Genomic DNA, 13,228 nt, shown 5'->3' with positions numbered 1-13,228 from the left:
TAGGCCTCCTAGTCATTAAACGAAAATAATTATGAAAATATGCACAGAAGGACATTCGACATCAAAGCATGAATTGAACAATGAAAACAAATTCAGATCTCACAGTTTTATTGATTTCGAGGCTTCTGTTTTCTTAGACCAATAAAAGCTTTAGCCACGCAGAGCCATGGATGCAAACTTCCAAGGAGAAAAGAGAAAGAGGAGTCCTCTGCCGAGAAGTTCCACTGTGTCCCATAGCCGAGAAGTTCCACTATGTCCCTTCCTAAGCCTGCTCCTTTCCGCCGCCGCCCCATCCCTTTCTTCCGCCGCCGCAACCCCTCGGAGGAAATCGCCGCCCGCGGAATCCAGTGAACGGCCGCCATCCACTGCCGTAGGTCACGGAGCCGCAGCCGTGACCGCCGCCGCACCGCCGGAAGCCGCCGCCTGCTGGAGCCTGTGAACCAGCCGTCCCGTCGCTGCAGAGTTCTGCCGCAGCCCGTCCCCGCAGCCGCCGCCGCGAGGAACAGCTCGCCCTCCCGAACCATCGGGAGGTTGAAGAAGGAATCAGGGTAACGGGTAAGTTCTCAGCCCGATAACCCGCAACCCGGTAATCCGGGTCAAAAAAAAAGCTCCGCACGTGACCGCACGTGCATGCAAAAAAAAAAAGCAAAAAAAAAAACCTACCTTTGTTCGTCTTCTCCGGCCGCACGCAGCGCCACCGTCCTTGAGCGCTGCTCCACTCGTGCCGCCGCCGAGCTCCGCCGCTCACCGCCCACCCTTCACCGCTTCCGCTCCACCGGCCGAAGCCACCATCCCCTTCTTTCTTCGGTGTCCGCCTCCGCTGTGCCGCCCAATCCCCCCTCCTTCTTCCCTCGAGCTCCGCCTTCGCTGTCGCAGCAGCTCCGCCGCCACCCGCCTGCCGCTTCCTCTGCTCTGCCACCGCCCGTCACCATCCCGAACCCTCTCCCTTCCATTTCGGCCGCTGACATCTCCTTCCACACAAATCCCTCTCCCTTTTAACCAACCAACCCCTCTCCTCTTTCTCCAGCCATCAGAGCCCAACACCAGGGAAACGCCCTCCTATCCAGACCACACCCGACCCCCACTTCCCTCTCACCAAAGGCCCTCGAGCCCCGCACATCAAACCCCCAATCCTCCAACCCATCTTCCCCTTCCATCCACTAACGGCCACGCAGCCCACACTCGGCATCAGTCCTCCTCAGAGGTCCAAGACCAACTGGCCCAAAGCCCATAACTCGAGCCACTTTTCTCTCGTAAGGCCAATCCATCATGCCTACAAAAACTGCAGCTCGTTAATTTGAGGTGAGCAGACGCAAGTAGAAGCCAATTGAAAGGGTCCATCAGCTGCAACCGCGCACCGATCGTCGCTCCGGCCCACGAGCTCACATTCTGGTCGCCTACTTCACGACAGGTAATAAGGTTTCTACTTTTCTTGGGCTTGTTCATTTAATTATATTCTAGTTCTCTTGCATGATAGCCACATTTTAAAAACTTACTTTTGCTGTCAAAATTCAGAACATAGAACTCCTACTTTCAAACCTATCCTATTTGCCCTTTTAAAATCTAAATATTAAATTAGCACACCCTAACAACTGGATGTTTCTCAACATTCTTCGATCAGATTGATTTAGGATCAGAACAACTATACTACTTGATTGCAATCTAATTTTTTAAACTGAATAATCTTAATCCTTAATTCTGAATAACCGAAGTAAAAATTAGCAACATTTCAATTTTAAGTTATTCTTGTGAAGACTTGCTGATTTCTTAAATCATAATAGATTGCATTAGTATGTTGTCCTGCATCAAATTTGGTCCTACATCATAGTTATTAGGGTTTAATTAGTGACACTGCATTTCACATCATCACCCAGTATCATCATTGCATGCCAACCTATAGTGATATGGAGTACAATCTCAATCAACCTAAAACTCCTGTAGCTACCATGAATTCCGACATTTTGAGGTCTCTCCTATAACAGATCGTTGCCATGCGGGCTGGATATAAGAAATTCACACAAGAGATCCGTGAGCTCATGCAAAATTCTAGGACCCCTACACCGCCAACCCCTATTGCAGCCCAACCTAAAATCGGTTTGGTTGCACCACCTATAATCCTTTCCCATTTTCTTGGGCACCAAACCCAATGCTTAAGGTGTCAACAATTCGACCACATAGCATCCCAATGTTCCATTAGCACCTACCTGATTACTGAACTAGAAGTTAGGAGCCAAGAGGTCGAATATGTCGAAGAAGTTTATGAACCAAATATAGAAGACTTTGAAGACGAACCTATAGAATTAGATTTTGTCCAAAATGATTTCCAAAGGGAGACTATTGATCTAAGTACAACCAAGCCACTTTACATCACTACTGTGGAAGAGGTAGTGACAGATATTGAGAGCCAGTCACCTGAATTGGCACTTGTAGCTAATACCCATGTGGAGTCCAATCTTGAACATTCCCCTATAGTAGTTTCCCTTCTAGAGGAGTTTAATGATGTAGTCCCTGATGATCTTCCGGATGCACTTTCTCCGATGCGTGATATCCAACACGCAATTGATCTAGTTTTCGGAGTATTTCTGCCCAATTTTCCACATTATAGGCTCAACCCAAATGCATATGCTAGGACCTGGGATTTAATATTACCGACAGTTGAGTTTGCATATAATAGTTTGGTTCATAAATCCATAGGCATAAATCCATTCGAAGTGGTGCATGATTACAAACCTAGGCAATCCATAAACCTATTTTTCATGTCTCATCAGTATAGAGTATTTGAGTCTGCACAATCAACTGCATCACATCCACATTCATTGCATCAAAAAATCAGCAATTGTAGTCACTTTAATAACTTAAAATATAAATCCCTTGCTGATTTACACAGATATTATAAAGAGTTAAGTGAAAAAGATTACGTCATGATAAGAATTAGGCTTGAACGATTTTCTTTGGATACGTTTAAGAAATTGCAAACTTGTAGTATATAACCGTTCAAAATCTTAAAGAAAATCAGTTCGAATGCATATGTTTTGGATCTTCCTGATGACTATGGAATTAGTGCGATATTTAATATTGAAGATTTAGTCCCATACAAAAAGATAATATTCATGCCTTCTGACCCCTTTATTGATATACCTGCCCATGTTGGACACCCTGACCTATTACCTGCTGTTGAGCCACCACCTCCCAAATTTCATGCACGCAGAGAACAAATAGAACATATATTGGATGAGCAGGTTATTTCAACCAAGAACGGTGGTTACCAACGTTACCTTGTTCGGTGGAAAGGTCGACCAAAGTCTGATGTGATGTGGATTTCCAAAGCACAGTTGCAGCGCCTTGATCCCGATCTTTTGGAGCAGTATGACAACCGGCCAGACCTGTACTCGACGGGGTCGAGTTTTTCTCACCCGGGAGGAATTGATGGGGATATCAGAGCCCTTCATCCAAATGAATGAATGATCCTGAGCCTCCGGATTGAGTCAGATCCGTTTATTTGCATATTTAATTTATTTTTATATCTGGGCTTGTTTGCATTTTAGGGCTTATTTGTGTTATTTGTGGGTTTATTGGGAGTTATTTTTGTGTAAGGGGGTTTTATGTTAATTATGTTTATTTGGCCCTATATATAGGGGACTATTTTCATGATTAGAATTTTAATGAATGATTATTAACTTTCTTTTCCCCCACATATTTCTTCTTCTTCTTCCTCCTCCTCCCCTTCTCTTCTTCCTGCATCCCTAGAACCTCTTCTTCCTTCTTCCTCTCTTGTTCTTCCTTCTTCTCCTCTTTTCCCGCACTTGTGCTGCATCAACTGGACTATGGTTACTGTATAATTCATCCTTTTGACTTCTAATGCTAGGATGACCTCAGAGCTCTGTCAATTCTCTAATCAGTACATCTACTATGTGATCAACTTTTAGAAATCTTGTGACTCATCATAAGGATCACCCTAGTCAAGGTTTTGTTAAATTGAATACAAAGCATTATCTCCTAGTTTTAGGAGGGATCAATTCCATCTTGACTCACACACTGATTTCGCAAGTACTTGACTGCACCCAGTAACCTTCCGTTCCAGAATTAGAAATTCTGCTAGTCCGGTACCAAAGTACAATGAGTTGCTCGCTAATCACTGTGGTGATCTCAGGTCTGAGAGATACTTATATCCATATCTACTCGGAACATCCCTTGACAGTAGAGCATTTTGGAATTGGTCACGTTCAATGAAATGTACTCTTACACTTCACCTGTGTGACATATCAGTGTCTCCACACTCCTTGGTTAAGAGGACAACCAACATATATGTCTCACAATGATCTAATCTTGACACTATTAACAGCATATCATTTGGTCCCGAACAGGTTTAAGGACTTGAAGATAAATCCTCCTTTATCATAAAATAAGTCCTAAGGACTTCATCATATAAGAGTTCATTTGAAGATGTACAATGAAATGATGAATAATGCCAAATAACATTTTATTAATTTATTAATCCATTTTACAAAATTCAATCATCATTACGCTGACGATTGACATTCAGGATACAATTCCCAACAGCAGATTCAAACACCCAATGGAGTCTATATCGAAGAAACAGCAGATATGCAAGAAATGTAATCAAAAGGATAATAATATTCAAACCTGCAAGGTAAAGAGAAGCCAAAGCTACATCCTCTAAAATACTTACCGTTGTACATTAATGATAATTTATTTGTGTTTTTCTGCATCGTTGTACATTATTCAGGTTGATAATTTTGAAAGCTACACGAGTAAGGAGTCATTTGATTCTGAGCAATATGATGATTGCATAGGATCATCAAAGCCTTAGATCGTATGCTTGTAAAAGTTATATGAGAGAGAATATTATGGCTTGGATAGCTAATGCATGATGCCTCCTCCGAAGTTGTAAACTAATTTGTTCGTACAAAGTTGTAAATTATTTTATTACTCCTAAGTTATGAATTTATTTGTTCTATTTGATGTGTACGTTAAATGCTAAGCTATCAATGGCATGTTAACTTGAAATGCTATGTCTTTATAATAATTACAAGTGGGTCTAGAAATGAACACAAATCTCTCCAGAATAAACACCAATATTTTCAGAATAAATACAAACCCCTCTAGAATAAATAGAAAAGCTTTGATAAACATCGACTCTACGATAATAATCAGAAATGCTCCCGAATAAACATAGACTTCACCCCCAACCCTTGGTCACTATAGGCCTCATCCATGATAAATAATAAGAATGGAGGATAAACACTAACTTCGAATGGAATAAATACAAACTGATCAAAAATAAACACAAAATGGGGAGCAATAAATAAAAAATAGATGTAAGAGCTCACTGCATAATAACTAGGGTGTCGAGCATATAACTGAAAGCTGTCTACCCTATCAACACCCTATGGGTGTCGGTCAACCTCTCATGAATGCCCCTAATAAAATCTATAGATCTCTTCAAATAGCACCGACAATTTATCAAACGTTCGAGAGCTTTGTTCTACTTTTGGAGATTCGGGAGCTCTCCCCTCAGGCTTTCTTTCTAGACTTCGTACGAGGCATCTGTATGAAATAATGGAAGTTGATTACTTTGTTGCATCAGACTATTAAAAAATATAAAGAAATAGAAAGTAATCAATTTATAGCATGCAATAACTACCAAAACGAGAGTGAGATACCATTATATGGGTCCTTAATTAGCTGGCGTGCATAATTTGTTTGAAATCAAATTAAGAATGTTGCTGTCAATTCATGCAATACCATGGTATAGACACATACCAGATATTGGTCATATATCAGTATATAACATACTATAGTACTATACTGATCATCATTCTTCTCTTTTCTTTTGATTCTGCTTAACCTTTTCATATAAGATATGTCCTATAGTGATTAGGGATATCATTAAAATGCTCTGTTAGACTTTCAACAATTTTTTGTATGCCCAACACATATCCAGACCTCATCATGGAAATATCTTTTCCCAATTCTAGGAAATCCAAAACCATGAAGCTACCATTACCTCATATTCAATTTATTCTCCAAGATTTGTTCTATTTTAGATGTGATTAGACGACCCATCAAAGAGTTTTCACCAAACCAAAATTATCAACTTCTAAGATTAGTACCTGTAGCCTTTAGGTTGCATTAATTTGTAGTTAGAGGGCATTTGAATGCAAGGATGAAGCTTTAGTTCCGAATTATTTCAACCATAAAATAGTATTATTAGTGTTAAACACTTCCATAAATGTGTTACAAACTTTTCTTTTTTATATATTTAATAGTGTGTGCACATGTGTGAGCTGATGGTTTTTCTTTTTGACAAAAATAAGTAATATCTTAACAACTTAGTTTCTTGCAGAACATATTTGTAGATCAAATTTGTTTACGAAAATAAGCACATTTAGCCTTGAAACAATTTGAACTCGAACACTTGGTACTTGTCTAGGTACCTAGGTAATATTTAGTACCAAAGAGATTGCTGTGATAATACCAACTACCCTACAAACCTCAGATTCTTGATTCCTTGCAACTACTCTAATATTTGATATCTAATCCTTAAGCATTATCTAAACTTATCTGATATGAAATACTTGCCCAGTAACATGCAAAAAACTTAGAAGTCATAAGTTCCAGTGCAACACTAGGGACAAAAAAAAATTTAGGCTAGTCAGCAACATTATAAAGGTGAAAAGGTGCAAAAGATGTAAAAAATAAAATATTCAAAGATGCGAATGGTTGCTTACTGTGCAACCAACCAAATCATAATAACAAAATATGCACATAAATGACCATGATAGATTTAAACTAGAAAAGAATATAGGGTTTGATTGGACTTGTGTCTAATGGACTTAAATTAGAGATATATATAAAATTGTTACCTCCGGGCTACCAAATCGTGATAGAGGGGAAGAGGATGTCTTCTAGTGAGGATGAAGAGGCCGCTTGCTGAAGGGAGAGGGAGTTCCTTCCGACAACATAGAGAGAGATGAGTAGATTCAATAGAGAGAGAGAGAGAGAGAGAGAGAGTGGTTAGGAGGGTTGGGCTTTTTTTGCCGAGAGAGAGAAGTAGGGTGGTTGGGATTCTGGCGAAAGAGAGACAGAGAGGTGGGGTTTTCGGGTTATGGTGAGAGAGAGAGAGAGAGAGATGGGAGGTTGGGATACTGTCCAGAGAGATGTAGTGGTTCAATGAGGAGAGAGAGAGAGCTTGCTGGTTTGAAAGGAAGAGACCAAGAGATGGGAGTGTGCATTGCCTCTCGTCGGTCGTACTAAATATTTTTTTCCCTTTTTTAAACAACTAACGTTAGCATTAGAGGGAGAAAATGCTCGCTGTGAGATTAATACTGATCGGACGTTCTGGAATTCGACCGGATCTCGCTCTAAATCGTTTGGAAAGGAACCCAATCTCTCTCTCTCTCTCTCTCTCTCTCTCTCTATATATATATATATATATACTCGGTCTTCTCGAGTCTTTCAAACAGGACTAAAGCCTGGGATTTCACAGACCATGTATTCCATAGCCCAGCCCATAGCCGGCTAGGGTTGGCGGTACTCCCCTTGTTCTTGGTTTGGAACGGCGGTGCTCCTGTCGTCTCCCTCCTCTTCGAGAAACGCTCGAGATCGCTTTCTCTTCCTCTTCTTCTTCTCCAATCATCGCCGGCGGCCGTAGCGACGCCTTCATCGCCGCCGTCTCCCTGTGAACCTCCGCACCGCCTTCGTTTCTCTTTTTCTCCCACTCCAACGGTGAGATCCCTCTCCCGATTTTCTCGTTTTGATACTAATTTTACATCGCGGGGGTTCTTCTTTGAGAAGCCATCACAGTGGACATGAGGGCGTGATGGACCACCGCGCACAAAAAAGAAAGCTAAGACGAGACCCATACAACCTTATTTCCTTCAGGTCTTCCATCCCCCAAGTCCTAATTTGTTCCTACTCTTTCACCCACCAAAGCTTGCTTTTGTCTCTCTTTATATAAAATTAGTGTTCGTTGTTGATGCCAATTTTTTATTGTTTTATTTTCTTATATATCAGAATAAAAGGTTAGTTGGAAAAGTTAGTTCATGATCAATCTCATTCTATCAATCTCATTCTATCAGTTATTTCACCAGCTATGGACTTTTGTCTCGACTACATTCTCAGAGCAACAGGTTGGTTTATTTTTGATCTACCCAGGAACTTGTGGCCAATTTCTGTAATAAGAAAAAAGAAACCAGTCCCTCTACCACGTTCACAATGCAAATACAAGGGGAGCGATGAGATTGTGGTCTGCTGTAGTCTAGCACCAGAGCCCTGATTCTCTGCATGCCCAATGTGTGATTGCTTAGAATTCTACCTGTTTCTGTCGATCACGTCGTAAAATCCTTTCTACCTTTTAAGATATAGATGGTAGCCAATGCATTACATTGTACATATTTAATATCACTTGAAAACATAAAGACATGTGCCCATAAGGCCTACCAATCCCTTTACCTAGTCTGCCTCGATCCTTTCCAATTTCTTTATTTCTTTTTTTTATAGCTCATCTTTCTATCATATTAGTCAAAGCTTCCAATTTCGATACAGATTTTTTTCTGCAAGTAGTCATAGATTATTGCTATTCTAATTCAGAATGAATTTTCTTTTTCTTCTAATAAAATGAAATAAATTTCTTTGATGCAGATTACTGTCTTTATTCTGCTTTTCTTCTTTCTTCAAATTTTGGTTCTCTTTAAATTAATGTAAATCTTCTTGCAAATAAAGCTCTGATTATTTTAACAGTAAAGGATGAACAAGTAATAATGTGGCAGCATATTAGTGATACTAAATGTAAGGCTTTTATATCTAACAACTAAGTGAACTTTGATTGTTACTATTTGATTCATGACCAAGTAGGCACAACTGTCTAAGTTAACCATAATGATAGTACTAAATTAATCTGAAAATTACAATAACTAAAATAAATAAAAGTAGACTATTCTTGCACTAATCTGAACATGACTATAACTGAATTTCAAATTAAACAATTTCTCAAGTATTCTTCTGATGCATCATTTTTTTTGTTTGACTTTTTGGTAATTTTTGTGCATCCAAATAGATGCTTAATTTATGCATGTAATCACTTTGAATTTTTTTTTCCTTTTATAGGTAGGAATCACTTTATTAGGTAAGGGAATGGTGGGTTCGTAATTTTGCCAATTGACATAATAAGTTGAAAGCCAAATTCTGGGTACACCTTATGTGTTTGTCGCTAGGTGCAACATGACGACTATCATATGGTGGAAATTTTTAAAATGGTGGTCATGGATGAGCTTTTCCCTCAATGAAAAATAGATGATGTTCATGGATGAAATAGTACGTGATTCTACAGATCGATAGTGGGATATTTTAGGATTGACAATTTAATCTCAAACCTAACTAATTTCCCTTATCTTTTTTTAAAAGATCTATGATCTATCCCCTCACCGCTATGATGAAAATCGATAATCTGGTGTTCAGAAGGATCAACTACCTTTATATTTCCATTCTCTCTTTTCTCTTCTTTGTCTCCTTTTCCTGGGAGGCTAGGATTTATTCAGATCTTCATTGTACCCTTATTTGAAGGAAAAAAGCATCTTAGTAACACCCCCCCCCCCCCCCCCCCCAAAAAAAAAAAAAAAAAACCTTTTGGTGGGCGGCCCACCCTGCCTCACCCTTGTATATTGATCAACGTTTTCATAGATGTTATGTTCTCTAAGATTCCTTCTCATCCATTTTCAAATGACATCATTCATTTTGTTGTGTACCTTGAAACCATTTCAATTATGAGGACAAATAATCCACCATCCTTTATTTTTTTTTCATCCATGAAATCACCTTATAATTTCATTCTAAATTAGAATAACAGTAATCTGTGACTACTTTCAATAAAAGAATTCATACTGAAATTGGAAACTTTGACACAAGTCTGCAAGCTAAAAGAATAATTTGATAGAAGGATAAACCATAAAAAGAGAAATCAGAATATTGGAAGGTATCAATGCAGACAAGATAAAAACTATGCTAAGAAATTGTAATATATTAAATAAAAAAAAAATCAAATGTTTCACTTACCAAAAGAATCTCTCTTTGGTTCGATAATGGTTATCCTGATTGGATATGATGTCATTCCAATCAAATCATGTTTGACTCTTGCCTATCCTTTCTCTCACATTGCTCTCCCCATGATTTTTTTTTTATTTTGCAATAGTCTATATCATTCTCAGTTCAGTAATCAACTAATATGACGGCATGCATACCAAGCAACTTTGAACCTTCAGCAAGAAATGGAACAATTGTAAGAAATTAAAACAAACATAATAAGTCAATTATTTTAAAATTGATGTTACATCTTTTATCGACCTTTTTGTATTTTCTTAATTCTTTAGAGATACCTATTCTAGCACCCACGAGATGTCGGTTGATTGCTTCCATCACAGTCATTTCATCTTTGTGGTCAATTACTCCAATATCATGAATTTTAATGTTCAATATCTAAAAATAGATCTATACAAAATATATATGAAATGTGATGTTATTTGTAATAAAAATAAAAAAAAATATTTATATTAAAATTAATAAAATAATTAGATTCAAATTATATTATCTTGGGGCATATAATGACTTCTGTTTGCTATTTATGGATAATCTATCTTCATACTAATCCAATAACTTTTAGTATATTGCAAACTTTACTTAATAGTACCGGCATGACATCTATTTTATTTCTTTTAGCCTTTTTTTAGGCTATATTTATATGTAGACAGTCTACAAGTTCTTGTGGTGCTAGTTGGAAATATTGTTGATGCTGAATTCTCAGAAATGTTTTGGTCAATCCAGCAGCCACCGTCGCCCAGCAACTTTAATAAAATAAAAATTATTATATCAGCTTTAAATGTTTTTTATCTAGTGAGAGCCACACTGCATATGGGTCTCTTTTATCTCTCAACATGGTTTGGCTACTTTTATCTCTCATGTTCTTTTTCTATTTTAGACATCAGTGGAAACAATTCTAGTGATCCTGCTAACTCTAACTTTATGGTTTAGTTTGCTTGTGTTATTTGGAATCCTTATAAGTGGTCATAGGATTGGGATATGCATGTGCAAGAGTGTTTTGTGGAACATTCCATGTTCTCCTGAGATTTTTCCTTTTGCCTCTACATTTTGTTATCATATAGTGTTGTCGAACTTTGACTTGCATAACCATTGACTTGGCCATCTTTTTTTTCCCCTCGCCGCCCTCCCTCGCTGTCGCAATGGACATTTCTTCCCCTTTTCAACTTGTGCTGGTTTGGTTGGAAGCACTAGATTCACTTTAAGCATATATGCATGCATCCGTCGAAGTTGACTTTGAGAAAACTCGGAGGTGGAGCCTCCCAAGTGATAAACACCATTCGTGGCACTACAAGAGAAGATGTAGAGCGTCAGATGCCTCTAGTTGTCAAAGGCCTATCTGATGGACCTGCATGGGTAATCTTTATAGTCTGAACACAGGCCTGCTCCACTACAAACCTGGGTGTGTAGGACTGCTCTCTCCAAAGGTTTAGGCATTTATAGCTAGCCAAATATAGTAAGCAATGTAAGTTGTCCTAATAGCTACATACCGGGTCTGAGGAGGGGTGGCCCACCGTCTGAGGACTTGGGTGAAGAGAATAGACTGGCCTCGAGCATCCAACGAGATATCAGCTAGCCTCCAAACCCTCATAGCTCGGTCACAGCAAAACATAACATGGTCCACAGTCTCCACCTGGCACCTAGAGCAGTGTGGTTGGATGCTTAGTCCATGCTTTCTCAGAACAGATCTTGTCGGTAACCGGTTTTAAACCACCTTCCAGAGAAACAGGGCAACGATCGAACCTCCAAATTCAGGCATAATTCTGCCTTTGTATGCTGATACGGCAATCTTGTGCAATGAAACATATCTTAGTCCTGCATGCCCTCATGAATTGTTTGCTTTCTTGATGTTTCACACATTTATACATACAATGTTGAATATAGTTGTAACCATATGACCGCACCATATTCACACATACCTGATAGTAGGACATGTTTGTAACTTTTCTTGCTTTCATATTTATTCTTTTATCTGAGTTTGTGGAAACTCCTTTTAGGGATGATAGCTTCAGGCCTCCTGCTTCACCATCTTCAAATGCTGCTGCTGCTGTGCCATCCGATTCAACATCAGCTTGCGATAGTAGCCCCCTCACATCCCCATCCAGCATTTCTCAGGCACCCACTGCAAATGTATCAGCAGGAGAGCAGCATGTTAAGCAACAGAAACAACAGCCCCTTACTGTACTATGACTCTGGTGACAGCTGCTTCAGCAGCTATTCAGAGTTTTCCATGATGTTTATTTCTGAGCTGTCTCTCTGCAGGCATGAATCTGGTGGAAGCTGACATGCTAGACCTCCCCTTCATCAGCAAATGCTTCCATCTGGTGATTGAGAAAGGAACCATGGTAAGAAATCACCTCCTCTCTTACCGCAGTCCTGCCTGGCCCTCTACTAACTATTGCTTTGCAAAACATTTTAGCCTTAAGATGCTAAATAATCTTTCGAGCAAGCGATGCATGCTTCTAATGAGTTCTCTGACAACCTTTAGCCTCTGGTACCTGAATTCTTTTTTTTTCTCTTTTTAGGAACAAACTTCCTGTGAATAAAATTAGATGTTAGGATCAAATCTTGACAATCAAAATATTCTGCACGTTTATATGCTTTCAGAGCCTATGTTTATTTCCACTCTTCCTGCTCGCAATATCTGACATGTTAGCTTATATTATATGCCTAGAATTCACCATAGGTGGACTGCAAAAATTTACACTTGAAATTCCCAAGGATCTATTCATAAGGAGCTCTAGCATCCAGGATAGTCAAATCCATACAAGTGACCATTGTTAATGAAGTGAAGCAAGTATATAGTTTCGTGCATTTTCTATTGTCTCTGGCAGATGCTGGTCATACAGCATTGCTTTCAACAATGTGAAAAGATAGGGTTCCTCCAAATCCTGGTTTTTCCCCATTTCGGGAGCACAGAACCTATCCCTAATTTATTTTCGTATGGACCTTTGCACTATATCAATAGAAGATAGTCCTTGAATCTATTTTCCTACTGCAATAAAGTTTTTGTTCCAGCATTTCAGCTGCTGAGGCATCTATTTTCCATCACCTCTCTGACTTCTATAAGCTGTGACGGATAAGAATTCTCTTTCACCTTCTTTCCCTCTCCTTC

At 39.1% G+C, this 13,228-nt stretch overlaps 1 long non-coding RNA gene across 2 annotated transcripts; it reads left to right on the top strand.

The window, feature by feature from the left end:
- The first annotated feature begins 7,142 nt into the window (after positions 1–7,142).
- On the top strand, positions 7,143–12,738 carry LOC113461319. Of its 2 annotated transcripts, none has more exons than XR_003383533.2 (2): positions 7,143–7,905; positions 12,111–12,738. It is a non-coding gene; the product is annotated as an uncharacterized LOC113461319 (long non-coding RNA). The 2 variants fall into 2 exon arrangements; XR_003383534.2 differs by having other exon boundaries at positions 7,464–7,749.
- The last annotated feature ends 490 nt before the right edge of the window (positions 12,739–13,228 follow it).

This window comes from Phoenix dactylifera, unplaced genomic scaffold, assembly GCF_009389715.1.
Source record: "Phoenix dactylifera cultivar Barhee BC4 unplaced genomic scaffold, palm_55x_up_171113_PBpolish2nd_filt_p 000758F, whole genome shotgun sequence".
NCBI lineage: Eukaryota > Viridiplantae > Streptophyta > Magnoliopsida > Arecales > Arecaceae > Phoenix > Phoenix dactylifera.
The sequence above is the reverse complement of the archived record's forward strand: the minus strand, read 5'-3'. Positions and strand labels throughout refer to the sequence as shown.